Source organism: Saimiri boliviensis, chromosome 2 (assembly GCF_048565385.1).
Source record: "Saimiri boliviensis isolate mSaiBol1 chromosome 2, mSaiBol1.pri, whole genome shotgun sequence".
Taxonomy (NCBI): Eukaryota; Metazoa; Chordata; class Mammalia; order Primates; family Cebidae; genus Saimiri; species Saimiri boliviensis.
Genome location: NC_133450.1, coordinates 73,398,439 through 73,422,865, shown reverse-complemented (window position 1 = coordinate 73,422,865; position 24,427 = coordinate 73,398,439).

Genomic DNA, 24,427 nt, shown 5'->3' with positions numbered 1-24,427 from the left:
GACACTTGCAGCCTCTCAAGCCTAAACCAGGAAGAAGTCCAAACCCTGAATAGACCAATAACAAGGTCTGAAGTTGAGGCAGCAATTAAGAGCCTACTACCCCCAAAAAGCCCAGGTCCAGATGAGTTCACAGCCAAATGCTGCCAGACATACAAAGAGGTACTGGTACCATTCCTTCTGAAACTATTCCAAACATTCCAAAAAGAGGGAATCCTTTCCAAATCATTTTATCATCATGTTACCAATATCATCATGTTACCAAAACCTGGCAGAGACTCAGCAAGGAAAGAAAACTTCAGGCCAGTATCCGTGATGAACATAGATGCAAAAATTTTCAATAAAATATTGGCAAACTGATTCCAACAGCACATCAAAAAGCTTATCCACCATGATCAAGTAGGCTTTATCCCAGGGATGCAAGGCTGGTTCAACATATGCAAGTCTATAAATGTAATTTGCCATATAAGCAGAACCAAAGACAAAAACTACGATTATCTCAATTGATGCAGAGAAGGCCTTTGACAAAATTCAATAGCCCTTTATGCTAAAAACCCTCAATAAACTAGATATTGACAGAAAGTATCTCAAAATAATAAAAGATATTTACAACAAACCCACAGCCAATATCACACTGAATGGGCAAAAACTGGAAGCATTCCCTTTGAAATCTGGCACTAGACAAGGATGCTCTCTCTCACCACTCCTATTCAATATAGTATTGGAAGTTCTAGCCAGAGCAATCAGGCAAGAAAAAGACATAAAGTGTATTCAATTAGGAAAGGAGGAAGTCAAATTGTCTCTATTTGCAGATGACATGGTTGTATATCTAGAAGACTCTAATGTCTCAGCCCAAAATCTCCTGAAACTGATAAGCAACTTCAGCAAAGTCTCAGGACATAAAATCACAAGCCTTCCTATACACCAATAACAGACTGAAAGAGAGCCAAATCAAGAACGACTGCCATTCACAATTGCTACAAAGAGAATAAAATATCTAGGAATACAACTAACAAGGAATGTAAAGGACCTCTTCAAGGAGAACTACAAACCACTGCTCAACAAAATAAGAGAGGACACAAACAGATGGAGAAACATTCCATGTTCTTGGTTAGGAAGAATCAATAGCGTGAAAATGGCCATACTGCCCAAAGTAATTTACAGATTCAATGCTATCCCCATCAAGCTACCAATGACCTTCTTCACAGAAATGGAAAAAACCACCTTAAACTTCATATGGAACCAGAAGTGAATTGGCCAAGTCAATTCTCAGCAAAAAGGACAAAGCAGGCGGCATCACACTACCAGACTTCAAACTATACTACAAGTCTACAGTAATCAAAACAGCATGGTGCTGGTACCAAAACAGAGCTATAGACCAGTGGAACAGAACAGAGGCCTTGGAGGCAACACCACACATCAACAACCATCCGATCTTTGACAAACCTGACAAAAACAAGCAATGGGGAAAGGAGTCCCTGTTCAATAAATGGTGTTGGGAAAACTGGCTAGCCATGTTCAGAAAGCAGAAACTGGACCCCTTCCTGACACCTTACACTAAAATTAACTCCAGATGGATTGAAGACTTAAACATAAGACCTAACACTGTAAAAACCCTAGAAGAAAACCTAGGAAAAACCATTCAGGACATAGGCATAGGCAAGGACTTCATGACCAAAACACCAAAAGCATTGTCAACAAAAGCCAAAATAGACAAACGGGACCTAATCAAACTCCACAGCTTCTGCACAGCAAAAGAAACAGTCATTAGAGTGAATCGGCAACCAACAGAATGAGAACATTTTTTTACAATCTCCCCATCTGACAAAGGGCTGATATCCAGAATCTACAAAGAACTAACACAGATTTACAAGGAAAAAACAAGCCCATTCAAAAGTGGGCAAAGGATATAAACAGACACTTTACAAAAGAAGACATATTTGAGGCTGACAAACATGAAAAAATGCTCATCATCACTGGTCATTAGAGAAATGCAAATCAAAACCACACTGAGATACCATCTCACACCAGTTAGAATGGCGATCATTAAAAAAATCTGGAGACAACAGATGCTGGAGAGGATGTGGAGAAATAGGAACACTTTTACACTGTTGGTGAGAGTGTAAATTAATTCAACCATTGTGGAAGACAGTGTGGTGATTCCTCAAGGATCTAGAAATAGAAATTCCATTTGACTCAGCAATCCCATTACTGGGTATATATCCAAAGGATTATAAATCGTTCTACTATAAGGACACATGCACACAAATGTTCATTGCAGAACTGTTTACAATAACGAAGACATGGAACCAACTCAAATGCCCATCGATGATAGACTGGACAGGGAAAATATGGCACATATACACCATGGAATATTATGCAGCCATCAAAAATGATGAGTTTGTGTCCTTTGTAGAGACATGAATGAACCTTGAAACCATCATTCTCAGCAAACTGACACAAGAACAGAAAATCAAAACTGCATGTTCTCACTCATAGGTGGGTGTTGAACAATGAGAACACATGGACACAGGGAAGGGAGCATCACATACTGGGGTCTTTCGGAGGGAAATACGGGAGGGACAGTGTGGGGTGGGGAGTTGGGGAGAGATAGCATGGGGAGAAATGCCAGACATAGGTGATGGGGAGGAAGGTAGCAAATCACACTGCCATGTGTTTACCTGTGCAACAATCTTGCATGTTCTTCACATGTGCCCCCAAACCTAAAATGCAATTAAAAAAAAACTTATCAAACTGTACACTCTAAACTAGTGAGTTTTATTTTCTGTAAATTATATATCAATAAAGCTGATTTAAAAAAAAAACATAGTATAAACACTGTAGAAAGACAAGCTGAGGGCTGGGAAAACATATTTCCAACATCCTTACCTAACCAGGATTAGTATCATGGAATCAGAAAATGCATTTTTTTCTTATGATGTAGTAAGAAAAAGACAAGAAAAACAGGAGAAAAGCAGGCACAGGTTATGAACAACAAATTATAGAAGAGAAAATCCTACAGAACAATGAACACATTTTCACTATGTTTCAGGGAAATGCAAATTAAGATAACATCCTACATTACTTCGATCCCTTTGGAGTAATTCAAATTTAAACAATAAATTAGCAAATATTTTGTGACTCCATGCTGCAGACGGGAGTAGATATGTCTTCTGGTTATTGGCATCTCTAGTATACATAGGATTTGAAGTTAAACAATCACGTTTCTCTTGAATCCTGAGCAAGTGTCATCAACTATGTAGATATAGATATAGATATAGATGCAGATACAAATACAATTCATTTGTTGTCTATCTTCCCCTCCATAGTGTAAGCCCTTTGAGGGTAAACAGTTGGTTTTACTCGGTGCTCTGCTCTCAGGACATAAGACAGTGCCTGAGAAATGAGGGAATCCATAGACTGCTAGAATGAAGATGGAGGTAGCAGCATTAGTGAGTTCCAGCAAAGGTGACAGATGGGGCAACATACATGGTTCACTGGTGCATAGCTACTGATGGTGGCTGTGCTGGTGGCAGGCATGCTGCAGAGGTGCCACCAGGGGTATCTGATTGCACTTCTTTTGGTAAGACTAGGTTTGTGATTTCGGTTGCCTGGCCTCTCCCCCAACTGCCCTTCTCCGAAGCCTGTATCTTCAGAATGTCTGTTTCTCCTGTCAACCCCCTCAACAACCTTCAATTAAATCTTTTTCTGCTTAATTTAATGAGAGTCAGTTTCTGTTGTTTGTGACTAGGACCCCTGATGATGATAGAGGCACTGCTGTTAAAAGGAGTTAACCAGATTCGTACATAGTGATGTGGATTAAAGTTAAAAACAATTTTAAGTGGACAAAAGCAAGTTACAGAATGATATATGTGGTATAATATATGCACCAAACACTACTGTCTATTACTTATAGATGAAAATGTATATAATACAATAATTACAAATATAATGGGAAGTACATGCAACATCTTCAAAATGCTAAAGACCTCTAGGAAAAAGAGAGGTGAATGAAAGAATAAGAGAGGGTAATAAGTTTACATTTGTAAACATTTATAAACTTATTATCTTTATTTTGTTTATATTTGACGTATTTCACAATTATTAAAAGAGCTTAGACAGTTTTTTTCTCCTTCCTTCCATGTGTGCCTCATTTTCCACAGTGACCCTAACCAGAGCCACCACCTCAAGACCTGTGGATTTTCAAGAACTGAATTTGGAATCTGCTGGTCCAGATTAAAGACCTGCCCCCTCTTTGGAAAATGTGATAATTGTGGTTAAAGCTACTGCTGCCTTGGTTGTCAAAATAATCAAGCATTTCTTAAAAATGTTAAATGGTGCTTAGTGATAGAAAATTTGCACCTCAAATGGGATTAAGATCGTAATATAATAGAACTGAATCTTTAATGTATGGATTAACTATTGTTTCATTGAAGCAATAAAAATAGGTCCTTATAAATGCTATTAAACATTAGAATACAATGAATCTTTACTATTAAGATAGTTGTTACATTTTTTAAATCAGAAAAAAAGCACAGTTTGCATTCTATCATATTTTAACTGATTCCTTAGCAAAGACTACAATCAATTAAGGTGTTATGTGTGTGTGTGTGTGTGTGTGTGTGTGTGTGTGTGTGTGCATGTGTACACACATACACACATATAATATCTTTTTAAAATCTTTATAAAATCTTGTTATGATCCAGCAAGAACATTAATGCTATAAATGCATCCTGATGTTTTGCTGAAAAGGCTGAGAGTTGTGATGGGATGAGATTAAGTACAACCCTGTGAAATAGTAATCACACTTGTATTTTTAATACACTAAACACTTTTCACATTTTTTCCCTCTTTTAAAACTCAAAAATCTTCCAACTAAGTGTGGAGGCCAGGAATTATGCCCACAACATACATGAAAAGACTGATGCGCAGAGAAAAACCTATCAAAGATCTCATTGTTTCAGAAAAAAAGGACTAGGATTTGGATCGCTTTGTTATTCCTTTCGAATATTTGTTTCATTTGATGATGTTGATTTAGCCTAGACCCCAACCCTGTGACCTCTGGGTTATTAAGATAAAGTGGAAGCTTACATGAACAAATATTTAAGGAGCATTCTGTGTGTGAAGGACACTATGTTAGGCTCTGGAAAACCAAAAACAAATAAATCTGTTCCTATGCTCATAGCCTAATGGGTGAGACAAACATGTGAACTGGTCACTTCAATTGAATTCTGAAAGGCTTGTATGAGATGTAAACACAAGGAATTATGGGAAACTCACCTGGGCAGAAGATCAGGAAAAGCTCATGGAAAAGGTAATGTGTGAGTTAAATGACAGAGAAGGAATAGGTATCAACTAAGAATAGAAGAGAACAGAGGACATTCAAAACAGAGGAAGCAAATAAATTTACCTGTGAATGGTGAATGACACAATGTGTGCTGACACTGACAGGTATCATTATCAGAAGCAAAAAGATGGAGCAGGAGATGGAAGGACTTCTGGTTTGGGTTGTGGACAAGATTCTCAGAAACCGTAACTACTGAATCCCTTCCCTGAACACTCTGGAGGAACTACAGGGAAAAAGAAAACAAAATGCAAAAAACACCTTAGATAAATTTTAATAAGAGATAAGAAAGAATATATAAATAGAAGGAGAACTATACTATGTTATTTGATAGGAAATCTTAATATTATAAATTTATCAACTCTTCCCAAATTGATCTCTCTATTCAATGTAGTTCCTCCAGTTATGGAACTTGAAAAGTGATTTCTAAAATATATTCTAAAGGTTAAAAATTAAACCTGCAAATGTAGCCAGGACATTGCTGAAGCAGAAAAGCTGGAAGGAGTGATATCAGGTACTAGCATCTATTATGAAACCACAGGCATCACAGAGGTGTGAAAATAGAGCAGAAATAGACACATTGACCGGTGGGCTATAAGAAAGTAAGCAAGCTACATGTGCAGGGGAGTTTGGTATACTTCAGAGTAATATGTGAGAGTGCAGAGGAGAGAACAGATTAAAAAATCATTCTGAAAAATGGTTATATAAATAGAAAAATAGAACATTTAACTCCTATCCTAATGGATTAAGGTCTTATTTATAAAAAAAATTAAAACTCTTTCAGAAGTATGCTTTAGATCTTAAAGATTGACAGGACCTTTAAACTAGACACAAAAGTATTTACCATAAAACTAATGGCAAAAAATTTTACCTTATTAAAATTAATTTAAAAACACCTTAAAGTGAAAAGAAAACTAAGAGAAGATATTTGCAATAACCATCTAATAGAGAAGTAGTCTAAAAATCAAATAAATTTTGAAAAACAGGCAAACACGTGAACAATAAGGTTGATGAACATGTGAAGATCTGTCTAGCATACCTGGTGAGCCAAGACCACAAAGTTGTATTTTATATACTTTCAATTGGCAATTTTGAACACTGCAAGTGATGGACATGATGGAATCTGCAGAATCTTCTCTGGATCACCGATGAGAGGAAAAATTGGTGCAAATGCTTTGAAATCCTTTTTGTTATTACTCTCTAAAGAGGAGTTTTTAGTAAATCAATAACCTGGATAACTATTTCTAGGAATATTCTTGAAAGAAATTCTTGCACATATATAGGCACATCATAGCTGCACTGCTCACAGTTACAGAAATATAGGAACAAAAACATTTCATGTCAGTGAGAGTGGATGAATAAATGGAATATGAGATACATTCACAAAATGAAATACTAGACGTCAATGAAAATTGATGAACTCCCATGACTCATAAGTAAAGGCTGGATATTAGCAACATCAGATTACATGAAAAGGTCCTGAATACATGTAACAGCAGGACATTATTTTTATAAAGTTTACATCCAGTTAAATAAAAGGCATTTTTAAGGAATACACATAAATGCTATAAATGTATTAAAAGAGAAAGCAAGTTGAAGATGAACAAAGGCTTGAGGGTGAAGGTAACCTTGGATAAAGGAAGGCAGGAGTTGGGGTGGTGTGTGAGGACATTTGGTTAGGTGTGGTTATTGTCAAGGTCCTAGCTTTAATTTCACAAGGTGGGTTTATGGTTGCATATGTTAAAAAATGTCTATATAGCCAGATAAATAAATGAAAGGGTGTCATGAGCTAAATGCTACCTTTATTCCAGTTCTGTGCACCTGAAGTAGATAAAAAAGGGAGGGAGGAAAGGAGAAAGAAAAGAGGAAGAAGGAAAAGAAGGAAGCAAAGAAGGAAGAAAAAAGGAAATGAAAAAGGGAAAGAAGGAGGGAGGGAAGGAAGGAAGGGAGGGAGGAAGGAAGGAAGGAAGGAAGGAAGGAAGGAAGGAAGGGAGGGAGGGAGGGAGGAAGGAAGGAAGGAAGGGAGGAAGGAAGGAAGGAAGGAAGGAAGGAAGGAAGGACGGACGGACAGACAGGGTGGTGAGCAACCTCAGAAGAAAACTCAGAGAACACAAGCTGGCAGGCCACAAAGTTTGTGTTTCTCACGCAAATTAAAAAAAAAATTCTTTCTGGCTCTTATGTTACCATATGATAATGATTGAATATTCAATCATTCACGTAGTGTGCTGAGTGCTCTTCATCCTTTGCCGTAGTGAATCATCCCTACGGGACCTGTATGAGACTGTTGCTTATATAAACCTTCCTGTGAGGTGGCTTTCCGGAACTTTTCCCTGCAGTGTATGCTTGGAGCCACTCGTGTTAACCACCTCATCTAAAACATGCACACAATTCCTCTGTCGTCTATTCCCTCATCCGCTTTATTTTTCTTTCTTTTTTTTTTTTTTTAATTGCATTTTAGGTTTTGGGGTACATGTGATGAACATGCAAGATTGTTGCATAGGTACACACTTGGCAGTGTGGTTTGCTGCCTTCCGTCCCCTCACCTGTATCTGTCATTTCTCCCCATGCTATCTCTTCCCACCTCCCCACCCCCCGCCCCTCCCCCATTTCCCCCCAACGGACCCCAGTGTGTAGTGCTCCCCTCCCTGTGTCCATGTGTTCTCATTGTTCAACACCCACCTATGAGTGAGAATATACGGTGTTTGATTTTCTGCTCTTGTGTCAGTTTGCTGAGAATGATGGTTTCCAGGTTCATCCATGTCCTTACAAAGGACGTGAACTCATCGTTTTTGATGGCTGCATAATATTCCATGGTGTATATGTACCACATTTTCCCTATCCAGTCTATCATCGTTGGGCATTTGGGTTGGTTCCAGGTCTTTGCTATTGTAAACAGTGCTGCAATGAACATTCGTGTGCACGTGTCCTTGTAGTAGAATGATTTATAATCCTTTGGATATATACCCAGTAATGGGATTGCTGGGTCAAATGGGATTTCTATTTTTAGGTCCTTGAGGAATCACCACACTGTCTTCCACAATGGTTGAATTAATTTACATTCCCACCAACAGTGTAAAAGTGTTCCTATTTCTCCACATCCTCTCCAGCATCTGTTGTTTCCCGATTTTTTAATGATCGCCATTCTAATTGGTGTGAGATGGTATCTCAATGTGGTTTTGATTTGCATTTCTCTGATGACCAGTGATGATGAGCATTTTTTCATATGTTTGTTGGCCTCCTGTATGTCTTCTTTTGTAAAGTATCTGTTCATATCCTTTGCCCATCCCTTAAAACCAGAGTGTGTATTGCTTATTGGCCTACCATCTTTTTCTACATGTGGAATTTAAGCTCCATGACGGCAGGGACTAGATGAGTTACCCTCACTGTTCTACCTCTTATGCCTGGCTTAGTGCCTGGGATATTTTTGTCTGGAATTCTGAATAAATAAATGAATGGCCTCACAAAAACCCTACCCAAATCTGTTTCTAGTCCCTCCACTTTACAAATAAGAAACCAAGTCATAAGGGCATTCAGTAGCTTTGCCAAAGTCACACAGTTATTAAGACACCGAACCAAAACTCAGATGTAAGCAGGTTGACCCCTGAGTCTGTGAACTCAATTACTTGGCTGTATTCCTTCTTGAACAGGCTGAGAAAGTGCCATCCAGGAGACCAACATGGGGAATCCAGTATTGGATAGAGAAGAGCCATCTACAATTCAAATATGACTTTAGGCCTCAGAATTGCCTTCCAGGGCTTGAATAAAATGTTTTGGATACATCTCCTCCTTAATTCTTACGCTATTAATACGCCAACCAAATCCTTATATAGAGAAAACCTAATGTGAATAACTATCTGAATTCTTTCAAATCTTTAACAGAGGGTTTTAAACCAATCAAGTTGTAGCTGATTCGTTACTACATTAGTGACCATAATTCTCATGGCAAATGTTATTTATGAAATGGCGATACTATAATAATGAGTGGAAACGGTGTGGCCAATAGAGACTCCAAGAACAGCTAAGGCAGCCCCTAATCATGAAATTATTTGATAACAATCAAGGTAAGTGTATGCTTTTCTGTTTATAAAAGTTATACATGTTTGAAAATTTGGAAAAAACAGAAAGCATATAGATAATAATTGCAGTTTAGAGAGAAGAACTGTCAACTGTGTGTATATATGTATGTATAGACCTCACCGACCTCATGATGTATACACTTATATATAACATATACTCAATCCTAAAACATACATATTTAAAATACAAAATATATATTATATAATGTATATACAAATTATATACATAAACATATATATACATACACATACATACATATATACATACATATGTACATATATACATATATACACATACAGCTGATCCTGAACACATACATGCATATATACACATACAGCTGATCCTGAACAATGTAGATATTACAGATGCTGACCCAACCCCCCTGCACAGTAAAACTTTTGTGTTCCTCAAAACATAACTGCTAATAGCCTACTGTTGACCAGAAGCATTACCAATAACACGAAGAGTTGATTAACACATATTATGTGTGTTATATGTATTATATCCTGTATTCTTACATTAAAGTAAGCTAGAAAAAAATGCTATTAAGAAAATCGTAAGGAAGAGAAAATATATTTATGGTTCATGAAATGCAAGTGTATTATAAAGGACTTCATTCTCATCATCACGTTGAGTAGGCTAAGGAGGACGAAGAAACAGAGGGGTTGGTCTTGCTGTTTCAAGGTTGGCACAGGCAGAAGAAAATTTGCAGATAAGTGGACCCACACAGTTCAAATCTACGTTGTTCAAGGGTCAACTGAACATTGCTTTGTATCCTGCTTTCCTTACATCATGTCAATTCATCATCATTTTCCTACATGAGTAAAGTGTGTTTAATGGCCATGTGATTTCCCATGATAAAATGTCTCAAAACGTATTTACCCATTTCTGCAAATTTGGCAATTTGAGAAGCTGCCTGTGTGTGCACGTGTGTGTGAATGACATTGCACGGAGCAGCCTTACACACATAACTCTTTGCTTACGTCTCCGATTATTCCTGTTACTGAAAGGTGATTTCAAGTGACTGGAAGGAGGCTTGCAGGAATGCGATCAGAGCTATTTAAACACTTGGATCATTGGTGTGAGTGCTATTTCTTTTCACCTCAAAGGAAAAGGTGTTGAATGTTCTATAAATGTTTATCTGTTGCTATATATTTTCCAACTTGTGAACAAATTGCTGGCTAGCAGGGGAAAATTTAGTGGCCGTTTCAGGCTAAAGCTATGAGTCTATGGATTGGCACACATTTGTCCCCAACTGGCCATTTGTCCAACAGTCCATAAATGTGGTCCATGAACCAGGACCCCTTGTGGGAAAAAAAAAAAAAAAAAAAAAGATTTCCCTTGAACTACAACAGAAGCAGAAAAATGAGGCCCATGGCAAATATTCCAAAGAGCTGAATATATTCCCCTTTAGGAATGATGGTGAGAGGTGGTAGCAGGTTGCATAGTTGTTCACGATCAATTTAGCTAAAGACAAAAATTGTCAATCGTATGGTCATCTCAAAAACTTTTCATAAAACTTTACAGGGCTATAAAAGTTCTCAAATCTAAGAGCAACTGACTCACATGATATGGGCAGGAAGTGAATAGACTGACCTTCAGTGCTACTGCTGCTGCCTGGGGGAGGTCTGATGATGGTACAGAGGAAGTCTCATCACATGGGCTAAGGGTGGAAAGCATCCTCAGGCTGGACCCCACACAGAAAATGACTTTTACTCTGGAAAGGATTTTCTTTTTTTTTTTTCTTTTTCTTTTCTTTTTTTTTTTTGAGACGGAGTTTCGCCCTTGTTACCCAGGCTGGAGTGCAATGGCGTGATCTCGGCTCACCACAACCTCCGCCTCCTGGGCTCAGGCAATTCTCCTGCCTCAGCCTCCTGAGTAGCTGGGATTACAGGCATGCGCCACCACGCCCAGCTAGTTTTTTTGGATTTTTAGTAGAGACGGGGTTTCACCATGTTGACCAGGATGGTCTTGATCTCTTGACCTCGTGATCCACCCGCCTTGGCCTCCCAAAGTGCTGGGATTACAGGCTTGAGCCACCGCGCCCGGCCTTGGAAAGGATTTTCAATGCCCTCTTTATCACCACAGCAACCAGAGTATGTTGATGTCAGCAATGACTATAGGAAGAACAGCACGTGTAGGTTATGGGGGCAATTGACCAGATCAGGCATTAGATAAAATCCACTTCTAAGTTAAGGAGTTAAACAGGCAGGCAGTGTTTTGCTGAGCATATTGGAAGGACGCAGAACAAGCTAAGGATATATTTAGCTATATATTAGCATTTGCAGATATAAAGACTAAAAACTCAGAAGCGTGGGTCATGAGATGAGAACACAATGGCAGAGCCCATAACACTATGGGGTGAGAATGGGAGGTGCCCACTTGAGACTGAACCTGAATGCTGCAGAGAAAATAAAATCAGGAGTGTGTCCTAGGAGGGTTCTCTGCAGCTGTTTAGGGAGGGTAATAAGGAAGACGATTAGTTGTTTATTTTTATGCCCTAGCCAATTAAATTGTGTAGGAAACCAAAGAGTGTTCAATTTTGAGGTCTATCTATTCCTTGTAATTATTTTAAATATCTTAAACTTCCCCCAAACTACCGTTGATCCACAATCCCTTATCAGCAATACCAAAATCTGAACAGTTCTGAAAAACACATTTTAAGAAAAGTTTGTGGCAAACTCATTTGGCAGCAGACCTTGACCTAAACTGAAGCGAGGCTGTTTATAGTCGTTATCAGGGCCCTCTTTGTGTGAATATTCATGTCTTCTGTAGCAGAAATATTCATGTGTTTAATTACAGGTTGCTGCTTCAGATCCTGCTGGGGCTGTTAAGTCATATCCAGTACATGGATCATATTACATTTCTAAAATCTAAAAAACTTCTGAAATATGAAACCATCTGCCCCAAAGGTTCCAGCCAAGGAATTATGGATTTTTATATTAATATACATATCCTATAAGTATGTCCCTATACTCTGTAAAATTCTAACAGACTGTAGGAAATTAAATATTAGAGAAATAGTTTAAATCTCTTATAAGTTACTCTACTATTCCAATGTCCTTCTTTCTTCCTCAAAATCTCCACTTTGGATGTTGGTAACTATTATTTCCATACAAGTTTCTATACATTGACAAAGATTAATTTTAATACTTATAAATATTCTATGATATTAACATATTATATACATTTATATACATATATATGCATGCATACAAACATCTACATACATGTATATATTTATATATTGTCGTCACTCCATAAAATTTGTTTCATATATGGCATTCTTTACGTTTTTAAATGTTATGAATGGAATCTTTTGATAATTACCTTCCTTTTTTTTTTTTTTTTTTTGAGATGAAACTTCTCTCATTTCCCAGGCTAGAGTGCAATGGCGAGATCTCTGCCCATCGCAACCTCTGTCTCCTGGGTTCAAACGATTCTCCTGTCTCAGCCTCCCAAGTAGCTGGGATTACAGGCATGTGTCACCATACCTGGCCAATTTTGTATTTTAGTAGAGATGGGGTTTCTCCATGTTGGTCAGGCTAGTCTTGAACCCCCGACTTCAGGCGATCTGCCCGCCTTGGCCTCCTGAAGTGCTGGGATTACATGCAAGAGCCACCGTGCCAGGCCTACCTTTACCTTTTATTGATGACTATTGATGTCACACTTGTTTTTGCATGCTTACTGATCTTTGATATATCTTTTTTAGTGAAGTATCTGTTCAAATGTTAATATAACTTTTTAAAATATTTGTTTTTTTTGTCATCAACTGATAGTAATTCTTTATATAATCTCCACGTGAGTTCCCTGTCTGATGTACGATTTGCAAATATTTTCTTCCAGTATGTGGCATAGCTTTATGTTTTCTTAACATGTTTTTCAAAGATCAAAGTTTTTTAATTTTGATTAAATCCTATCAGTTTTTTCTTTCGTGTTGTGTGCTTTTGTTCTTCTTTTAGAAATTATAGCCTAATCCATTGTTATAAATATTTTCTTCTAGATACTTGCTTCAGTTCACATATTTATGTGGGTGACCATATTAAGTTATATTTTTCTATGGTATGAAATAAATGTCAGTGTTCATTTGTGGGTTTTTTTTTTAATACAGATAATCTAGTTGTTCCTGTTGAAGGACTATAATTTCTTCATTGACTAGTATTAACATCTTGGGCAAAAATTAATTAGCCATATAAGTGTGGATGTATTTTTGGAATCTTAATTCTATTTAACTTATTTATACGCCTATTCTTATGAAAATACTACATTGTCTTTATAATGTACAAGGTAGGAAGTATGAACACCCATGCTCTTCTCTTTCAAAATTATTTTGACTATTCCAGATCCTCTGTTTTTCTCATTTACATTTTAGAATTGGCTTGCCAATTTTAAACAAGAAAGAAAGCTGCCTAAAAAGATTTATATTTAGGTGGCATTAAATATCTTTGCATTTACTTGGATCACCTTTAATTTCTCTTTGCAAAATTTTGTAGTTGTTTATTCCTGGTATATGGAAATGCATTATATTGATTTTATATTGACCATTTATTCTATCATGCTACTAACTTCACTTATTGTTTCTCATGTTTTATTTTGTAGATTTTAAAGGATTTTCCTGTCTTTTCTATCACTATTTTCTTTCATGGCTTGATTTTAGGTACAAGGTTATATCATCTTCAAATAAAGAAGTTTTTATTTTATCCCTTCTTCTCTGGTTTGAATGTCTTCCCAAAGTTCATGTGTTGGAAACTTGATTCCCCATGTGGAGGAGTTGGGATGTGGGTCCTTTAAGAGGCGTTTAGGTCATGAGGTCACTACTCTCATGCGTGGATTAATGTAATTATCATGGGAGTGGGTTTATATATAAAGATGGGCTCCCCTCTTCCTGTGTGCTGTCTCTCCCTCCTCTTCTCTGTGCTCTTTCACCATGTTATGATGTAAGAAGAAGGTCATCATCAGACACAACCCATAGATCTTGGATTTCCCAGCTTCCAGAAACTGCAATAACTAAATTTCTGTTTGTTATAAATCACCTGGTCTATAGTATTTTGTTATAGCAGCACAAAATGGATTAAGATACTGTTCAATTCATATGCCTTTTAGTTTTTCTTTTTATTGCTTTCTGACATTATCTAGGACCTCCAATGCAAGGCAGAACAAAGGTAAAGAGAAAAGACCTCCCTGTCTTGTTTGTGGTCATAGGTAGAAAGTATTGAGTTTTTAGCATTGTGAATGATATTAGCTGTAGAACTTTTGTAGATGTACTGAATTAGGCTAAGGGAGTCTCTTTCAATTACTAGTTTGGTGAGGGTTTTAAAAAAATCGTGTACATATTTTGAATTTTATCAGACAATCTTTACCTATTACATTGTCATAAGTTCTTTTTCCTTTTATATTCCCTTATTTAGTACACTGATTACATTTCAGATGTTAAATCAACCTATCATTATTGAAGTAAAATCCACTGAGTCATAAAATACCACCGATTTCACATATTCTTTTGTTTAATTAGCTAAAGTTTTTTTTTTTTTTTTTTTTTTTTTTTTTTTTTTTTTTTGAGACAGAGTTTCGCTCTTGTTACCCAGGCTGGAGTGCAATGGCCCGATCTCGGCTCACCGCAACCTCCGCCTCCCGGGTTCAAGCAATTCTCCTGCCTCAGCCTCCTGAGTAGCTGGGATTACAGGCACGCGCCAACATGCCCAGCTAATTTTTTGTATTTTTTTTTAGTAGAGACGGGGTTTCACCATGTTGACCAGGATGGTCTCGATCTCTTGACCTCGTGATCCACCCGCCTCGGCCTCCCAAAGTGCTGGGATTACAGGCTTGAGCCACCGCGCCCGGCCTATTAGCTAAAGTTTTATAAAGGATTTTGCATCCAGATTTAAGAGGAATAAATACTTCTCTATAATTTCTCTTCTTGTGATGTTTTTATCTGCTTTTGATTTAGTAATATCAGATTTGTAAGATGAATTGTGAAGAGTTCTCTTCTCTATATATTCTGACTGAGTTTGTGTATGATTGGTATCATTTCTCTCATATATTTTTGGTTTAATTCACCAATCAAGCACTCTGGCCATAAAATTTTGCTCATGGAAAGAATTTTACTTAATGATTTCATTTATATAGGGCTATTGAGTTTTCTATTTCTTATTGGGTGACTTTTGGCTACTTTTGTCTGGTATCAAAATCAAAGAATTTGCCCATTTTATTTAGGTTTTAGAATTTACAAGCAAAATGTTGCCCATAATTTTCTCTTATGGTCCATAAGAATCCTCAGTGCTGCCCATCCTTTTATCCCTAATATTAGAAATTTATATCTTCTTCTTTTTCTTTATCAGTCTATGTAGAGGCTTATTTATGTTATTTATTCTTAGAAAGAATCAAATAACAGTTAAAATTTTATGCCATTTATTTCTGCTTTTATCATTCTTTCCCTGCTTATTCTTAGTTTACATTTAATTCTTTGACCCATGGGCTGCAGATTGGATGTCTTAGCAGTCATGAAAACAACATTCACCTCCTTGTACACCTCCATCAGAGCTCTTGGTCACCAAAGGCAATATCAATGTGCAGTACATTTTCAATTTTTTTCTTCTGAGCAGTAAGTCTCAACAATGGGCTTAAAATATTCACCAAACTATGCTGTAAACAGATGTACCATTGTCTGGACTTTGTTTTTCCATTTGTAGCATGCAATCAGCTTCTACATCAGCACCTGCTGCTTCACCTTGTCTTTTCATATTATGGAGACAGCTTCTTTCCTTAAACCTCATGAACCAACCTCTGCTAGCTTCCAGGTTTCATTTGCAGCTTCCTCATCTCTTTTAGTCTTCATAAAACTGAAAGGAGCTAGGTCCTTGCTATGGATTAGGCTTTGGATTAAGAAAATATTATGGCTGGTTTGATCTTCTATGTAGACTACTAAAATTTTATACATATTAGCAATAAGGCCGTCTTCCTTTCTTATTATTTGTGTCTTGATTAGAATATGATCTTTAATTTCCTTCAAGAGCTTTTCATTTATATTCACAACTTGGCTATCTGGTGCAAGATACTAACTTTAGACATGCCTTCCTCACTAAGCTTAATCATTTCTGGCTTTTGATTTAAAGTGAGGAATAACATGACTCTGTATTTCACTTGAACACCTGTGGTTATTATTTGGTATAATTTCAATATTGTTGTGTCCCAAATAACAGAAAGCCTGAAAGAGAGGGAGAGAGAGGGGAACGTGTGGGTCAGTAGAGCAGTCAGAACACACACATTTGTTGATTAAGTTCACCATCTTAAATGGGTAGTTTGTGGTGCTCCGAAACAATTACAATAGTAACATCAAATATCACTGGCCCCAGGTCACCATAGCAGATGTGATAATAATGAAAAAATTACAGTATACCTGGTTTGCATCTTCACAGTTTATATACGGTTAACAGTATCCCACGTCAGGCAAAATAGTAAAACTTACAACTGCCTTACCTCCTACTTCCCACCCTGTGCTTTATGCTACAGTCATTGTATGTGTAACATCTACATACATTTTAAAACTCACCAGAAATATTACATATGTTGTTTTAAATATGAATATGTATCACAAAAATTATCAAGAATGAAACAAAAATATAGATTTTTGGATTTACAAAAATTTTTGAGAAAGAAAGTTCGGATCTTCAAAATTAAAAAAAAAAAAGGATAGAAATGCCCTTTTGAGCTCAGGAGTTTGAGACTAGCCTAGGCTACATAGTGAGACCCTGTCTCTACAAAACATCAAAAAAATTAGCCATGTGTCGTGGCATATTCCTGCAGTCCCAGCTACTTGGGAGGCTGAGGTGGGGGGATTTCTTGAACCCAGGGGGTCAAGGCTGCAGTGAGCTGTGATAAAATGCCCTTTTTAAAAAGATGTAAAGATCTGAGCTTTCTTATTTCAGCTTGAAAGAAAGCATTTCTTGCAGTGCGGCTACTCTCTTAGCTTTCTTTAATCTGAAAATGTCTTTACTTTACTTTCATTCTTAGAGAATATTTTTGCTGCATATAATTCTGGGGGGAGAGCTTTTGTTTTCATTTTTCACTAATATAGAATCTTCCACAGTCTTCTGACCTCTGTAATTTCTGACATTTATTCACTTACTCTTTCCTTCCTTGCATATTTTTCACTCAATGTTTTCCATATTTGACTTATCTCGTTAGCTTTCAACAGTTTAGCTGTGATGTTCCTTCATGTTTATTTTAAGTGATGTTTATCAGTATCTGGTATCTGTCAACGTCTGTCTGTCATCATGTTTGGAACATTTGCAGCCTTCCTTTTTCAAATATTATTTTTGGCCCATCTTTTTTTTTTTTTCTTCTCCTTCTGGAACTCCAATTACATATAAGTTGGGACACCTGGTGTTATCCAGCAGCTCCCTGAGGCCCTCCTTATCTTTACCTTTGTTTTTCTCTTTGGGTCCTCAGATCGTATCATTTCTATCAATTTATTTCCAGTTTACATAATCTTTGCTTTGTGGTCTCTGTTACTGTGATTATTGCTTTTTTAGGCCTTGTTCCCTTTCTCAGCTGAGGTTTCCTATCTTATTATTCAGTGTGAGTCTCTTCTAAAAATTAATTTATTGTTAATTATAACAGCCACTTCAAAACCTTGGTCTTTTGTTTTCCCTATCAGGATCATCTTAGGGTTGCTCTCAGGTTATCTTCTGCTTTGCATGTGTTTTGTGTTCTTGATTCTCTAGGTGTCCAGCTTTTTTTTGTTTGTTTGTTTGTTTTTGAGACGGGATATCACTCTGTTGCCCAGGCTGGAGTGCAATGGCACCATCACAGCTCACTGTAGCCTTTACCTTCTGGGTTTAAGCAATCCTCCCATCTCAGCCTCCTGAGTAGCTGGGACTACTGGCATGTGCCACCACATCTAGCTAATGTTTTGATGTTTTGTAGAGACAGGGTCTCACTATGTAGCTACTTTGATTTGAAACTCCTGAGCTCCTTCGATCCTCCTGCCTCAGCCTCCCAAAATGCTGGGATTACAGACATGAACCACAGCGTCTGGCTGTATCTGATTACAGTTTTGGACTATAACCAAGACATGATGGATACTAATTTGTGGAGATTATTTATTCTGTCATCATTTCTCTCTGATGAATGATGTTCCCTTTGTTTTAGTAGGCAATTATATTGCATGGACTTGAACTGCAGACCCTGTTTCTTGGGTGGCATCTCATCTCTCTTCACCTATTTTGTCTTTAGCTGCAGTGCTTTGAGTGTGTGTGCTTGGGTGATGGGAGTGTAAGTCTCTGTCAGGCAGAGATACAGGGAGGCAGAATTTAGGGATCCACCCTTGGCTCTTTCCTTTCTAGCATTCTTCTACTCTCTTCAGTAGCCACAGATTCCCTGTACTTAGTTTTCTGCTTCTCTAAACCAGAAACATTGTGTTTTTTCCACTGGCCCTCCTTGCTATCTCAAATGCTTTGCTGACTTGTCTTAGGCTAAAAGCCATGAAAATGGGAACTGACTTTATTCCTTCCTCTTTTCTGTGCATGGGCTCCCTGCTTCTGTGCACTAACCAGTGGCTTCCAACAGCTGCTTGTATGATCACATACCTATTCTATAGTTGTTTTCTGTGGAATCATCTGCTCAAAAGAATCTTACTCCTTCATTACCACAGCCCATCTTGAAACGTGCTTTTTACACACATACAAAATGCTTTTGAAAATCACTCATGGTGACATGTTAATTCTTGTTCTTTTTTTTAATTGCTGTCTAGTGTTCTCATTGAAGGACTATAAACAGCTTAAATCTAATTTTCATACAAGGGATATTTAGCTTTCCAGTGTTTCTTACAGGAAATGCTGAGATGAACATTTTGTAACTTCTTTATTCACTTCTTCTTCTTTTTTTTTTTTTCTTTTTTTGATAAATGGTTAAGTTTCTTTTAGGTATATGCCTAGAAGTGAAATTTTTAACTTGAAAGGCATTGATATATTCAACTTTCCTAGGCGGTGGCAAATTGTTCTTCAAATTTATTGTACCTTTGCATCTGCCAACAACATGCAGTTCTTATTTCTTCAGATATGCACCATAAGCATTATTAGGCACTTGTGTGTTTGACAGTCTGATGAGTGTCAAGTGTTGTCTTAATGTTGTTTTCATTTGCATACTTCAGATGATTAAGGTGGAACACAATTCCTCTCTGTATTCACTATTATAATATCTTCTTGTGACTTTTCTTTTCAGATCTTTAGCCAAAATTTTATCAGAAATGTCTTTCCTTTTCAATTTTCTACATTTGTAGTAGTTTATTATATATTCCAGATAACTTTTCTATTTAGTTGTACAGTTTATAAGCATCTTTTCTCACTCTGGCCTGTCTTTTCTTATAGTTGGGAGTTTCTTCTTGTTGTTATGCAAAAATGCTTACATAGAGCTATTTTTTTTCAGTCAATTCCATTAGATTTAATTTCTTACTATGTAAGGCTTTTTGTTAGTTTTTTTCAAGAAATTATTCACTGCCCTATATCATAAAGATATTTTCTTATACATTCTCCCACAAGTTTAGATTTTTTACTTTTTAGATTTAGGCATTTATCATGTCTAAAATTTCTTTCCTCTGGTTTTTTTTTTTTTTTTTGAGAGGAGTTTCGCTCTTGTTATCCAGGCTGGAGTGCAATGGCGTGATCTCGGCTCACCGCAACCTCTGCCTCCTGGGTTCGAGCAATTCTCCTGCCTCCGCCTCCTGAGTAGCTGGGGTTACAGGCGCACGCCCTATGTGATGTTTTATTTTCCATACGGAGAAGCAATTGCTCTTTACATTTTATTGTGTGATCCCTTTTCTCCCAGCACTACAATTTATTTTTAATTTTTATTTTATTTATTAATTTAATGCCACCTTGCACCAGTTCTGGTCTCCACATTTGCATAGTCCAATTTCTGTGCTTCAGTTTTCAGTCTATTTTCTGTCACCTGCATTGAGCTCATGGCTGTAATTACAAGAAGTTTGTAATACATCAAGGCAAGTTCTCTGACAAGACAAACAATTGGATTGTAACAGTGTTTAATTTATCTAATAATTTAGGGGAAAATTGATATCTTTATGATATTAGTTCTTCTAAAAACCTGACTATATTTCATGTAGGTCTCCTTTTAAGTACTTCAATGGCATTTTTATATTTTCATAGCTGTGTGACACGTTTGACAGATTATTACTGTATCCTATAGAATATTTGCTATTTTTAATAGAATGTTTTTGTTAGTTTTTTTTGGTGTGTGTAATTGGCTATTGCTGGTAAATAAGATTTGACTTTCAGCCAGGTGCGGTGGCTCACACCTGTAATCCCAGCACTTTGGGAGGCCAAGGTGGGCAGATCACGAGGTCAAGAGATCGAGACCATCCTGGCGAACATGGTGAAACCCTGTCTCTACTAAAAATACAAAAATTAGCTGAGCGTGGTGCCATGCACCTGTAGTCCCAGGTACTCAGAAGGCTGAGGGGGGAGAATTGCTTGAACCCAGGAGGTGGAGGTTGCAGTGAGCCGAGATTGTGCCACTGCGCTCCAGTCTGGTGCCTGGTGACTGAGTGAAACTCTGTCTCAAAAAAAAAAAAAAGATAAGACTTTCTTGAATATTAATCTTGTTAAAACAAACTTGCTTAATTCTTTTATTAATGTTAACAAGTTGTTTACAAATTTTTAATCATATCAATTTATTTTAAATTCTGATTGTTTAAAATGAATTTAGTAAAGCTAGACATTTGTCTTAAATATTAATTTAGCTTTTCACAAAAGTTGTGATATGTAGTATACTGATTTCTAATTTATTCTTATTATGTATAATTAAAACATTAATTTTGATTCCACTTTTGGCCCATTATATTTGCAAGCATATTAAGAGAAAGGGTCATTGATAATACTTTTATTGTTGATTTAAAAATTTAATTGCATGCAATCAGAGAACTTGGGCTATGTTATATGGATTCTTTGAAATGTGTTGTATGTAATACGCTTTGAAAACTAACATATATTAGGATTCTATATAATATAAAAAAATAGATATTTTCTCATTCTACATAGAGAATTCTTTGTGCATATGTATACACTAAGATAGAAAGACATGTACATACATACACACTTTATTTTCCATCTTTTTTGTCCTGTTTGGGTTATTATTTTCTGATGAAGAACATCATATCATATAAAATTTAGATTTTATGATTTCTTCTTATAGTTCTATCATTGGAATTTATAGTTCTTCATGATAAAGTATGCTCTTTATAATTTTCTAGTTTCTGCTTTTCTTTCAAAGAAATTGGTATAAATAAGTTCCATTTTCTCTCCAGTAATATTTTATACCAGCTGCCTAAACTGAGCTTTTTGAAGGCAGGGTTACCTGTTGCATCCCTGGGTTCCCAGTGCTGTCGGGGTGGGCAGCACAGTGACTGCAGTACAGGAAGCAGTCACAATCATCAGCCATCATCGATTTGAATAACATAGCGACTGATCAAAACAAGCTGCCAGGAAATTGCAGTCCTAATATCTGTAAGCATGTTTTTGTTTGTTTGTTTTGCTATGTTCTGCCCTTTACGCCTGTCATTTTATGAACATTTCTCTGTATCAGAGGTTGGCAAACATTTTCAGTAAAGGGTGAGATAATAAATATCTCAAGCTTTGTGGGCTACTTGGTGTGTGTCCCTAATCCTCAGCCTCACCATTGCAGTGGAAAGTAGCCATAAACGAGTGAGCATGACTGTGTTCTAATAAAACTTTATCTGAGAAACAAGTGGCAGGCTAAAAGTGCTGACCGCTACTCTACATCATTAGATCTTCTATAAAAATGGCTATAGGATGTTCCAGGCTGTGAATATTTTACAGTGTATTTCATAAATTCTCTATTGTTGCACAGTTACATGGTTTTTCTTTTTCATTATTAAAAATAACATTGTGATATGAGTTCTTAGGTACAAATGCATTTGCGTGTTGGATTTTTAGTAAATTGTGAAATTTCATAGATTTATCTGGGATGTGATACTCAATAAATATTTATTGAATGAATGAATTAAAAATTTCTATTGTAGCAAGAACACTTCACTGGGACCTATGGATATAGATTGAAATGAAGGTCAATTTGGCTTGGAGAAATGAACACTCTAGGGAGAGAGGGCAAGTTTGTTTTCCAGCTGTGTGGCACTGATCAAGGCACTTACTCCTCTGAGCCTCACTTCCCATAATTTAAAAAAAGGAAAACAATGTCTTCCTTGGAGAAATGCTGTGAAGCTTGTATGACGTTAAATGCGACTGCCTGGCAGTAAATACCTGGGAGAGGGTGGTTTTAAGAAGTCACCTTTACAGGGCTGACACTGTGCAATGCAGTCACATTTTCCATTATTATTCAAAACCTTGCTTGTCCACAGCAGGAATGCTTTGAGGCCATGATCTAGGAGTCCTTGGAAATTTATAACCATTTGCATAAATCTGCATAAAGAGAGAAATGCCTGTAGTATCATTATTGTTAAGTTACTTAGGTCTCAGCTTTACATGTTATGCATAAAAAAAAAAGCTTCCGAATTCCCAGCTTACCTCCCTAGGCATAGACTGGAAATGTCAGGTCAGGGTTTAGCATGCTCTGGACAAAAAGAAACAAGTTTATTTCTAGAATTGTGTGTTCCAAATAAGAAAACAAACATACCCACACACTGACAACTAGGATATGTTATACAATAGCTGGAACTCAAACATACTGTGGACAAAATACTGTTCATCAGTCACTAGGTCATTTATCTGTAGAAAAAGCTGAAATGGGTTTCCTAAATCAAGATTTATTCAATTATCTTTCTTTCTATTACATAGAGGTGAACTATAGGCAATAGAGACAATAAAATGAGCTTCCCAGTTCTTAATAATAATAATAATAATAAATAGAACTTGTACATTTTTCCACCAGCAGTTTAAATTGCAAAGGGGAGGAAATATTTTGGAAAAGCATTATAATCATGATAAGTAAGTAAAAACCTGCAGACATAAGTTTAGGACAAAAAAGAGTTTAGGATAGAGTCTGGCAAATAATAATGCTAAATAAATGATATTTATAATGTTTGTGATTTTTCTTTATTTATATCACCAATTTCAAAATAAGTTGCCTTGTAATAAAAATGGAAGTATCATCCTAATCAAAACAGAAATAATATTGAGTAATTATGTGTGAGGCATTGCTCAAAGTACTCTATATATTAACTAATAACTCATTTAATTCTCAAAACAATCTTCTGTGATAGTAATTATTAGTTGCAGATGAGGAAACTGAGGTATAGTTTCATAGACAAGAAGTCTCTTTGGACTAGGTACTGTGACTCACGCCTACAATCCTATGAGGCCAAGGTGAGAGGATCACTCGAGCCCAGGAGGTCAATACCAGCCTAGGCAACATGATGATACCCTGTCTCTACAAAATATGTAAAAAAAAAAAAAAAAAAAAAAAAAAAAAAACTGGATGTGGTGGTACACAGCTGTAGTCACAGCTACCCTGGAGGCTGAGGCTGGAAAATTGCCTGTGCCTGGCAAATTGAGGCTGGAGCGAACCCTGATTGCAGTACTGAATTTCAGTGTGGTCAGCAGAGTATCACTCTGTCTAAATAAAAAGAAGAAAAAAAAAGAAAAATAGTTACCTTAACTACTAAGCTATGCTGCCTTTGATGTAAATATTTACTGAATATTTCTTATGTCCTAGTTATTGTTCCAGTTACCTAAGTTTTGGGTGAGAAGAAAAGGTTCATGCCTATATCTCTGGTAAAAGAACTTCAGCTGAATTAAATTTAAAGGAGTTTAATTGAGCAATGAATGATCCGAGAATCTGGCAGCCCACACAGTCACAACAGCTTCAAAGAGACTCCAGGGATGCCTGTAGTCAGAACAAATTCTATAGACCAAAAGAAGTGACTTACAGAAATTGGAGGTGAGGTATAGAAACAGCTGGATTGGTTGGATTGCTTGCAGGGTGGTGTTTGCCTTATTTGAACACAGTTTGAACACTTAG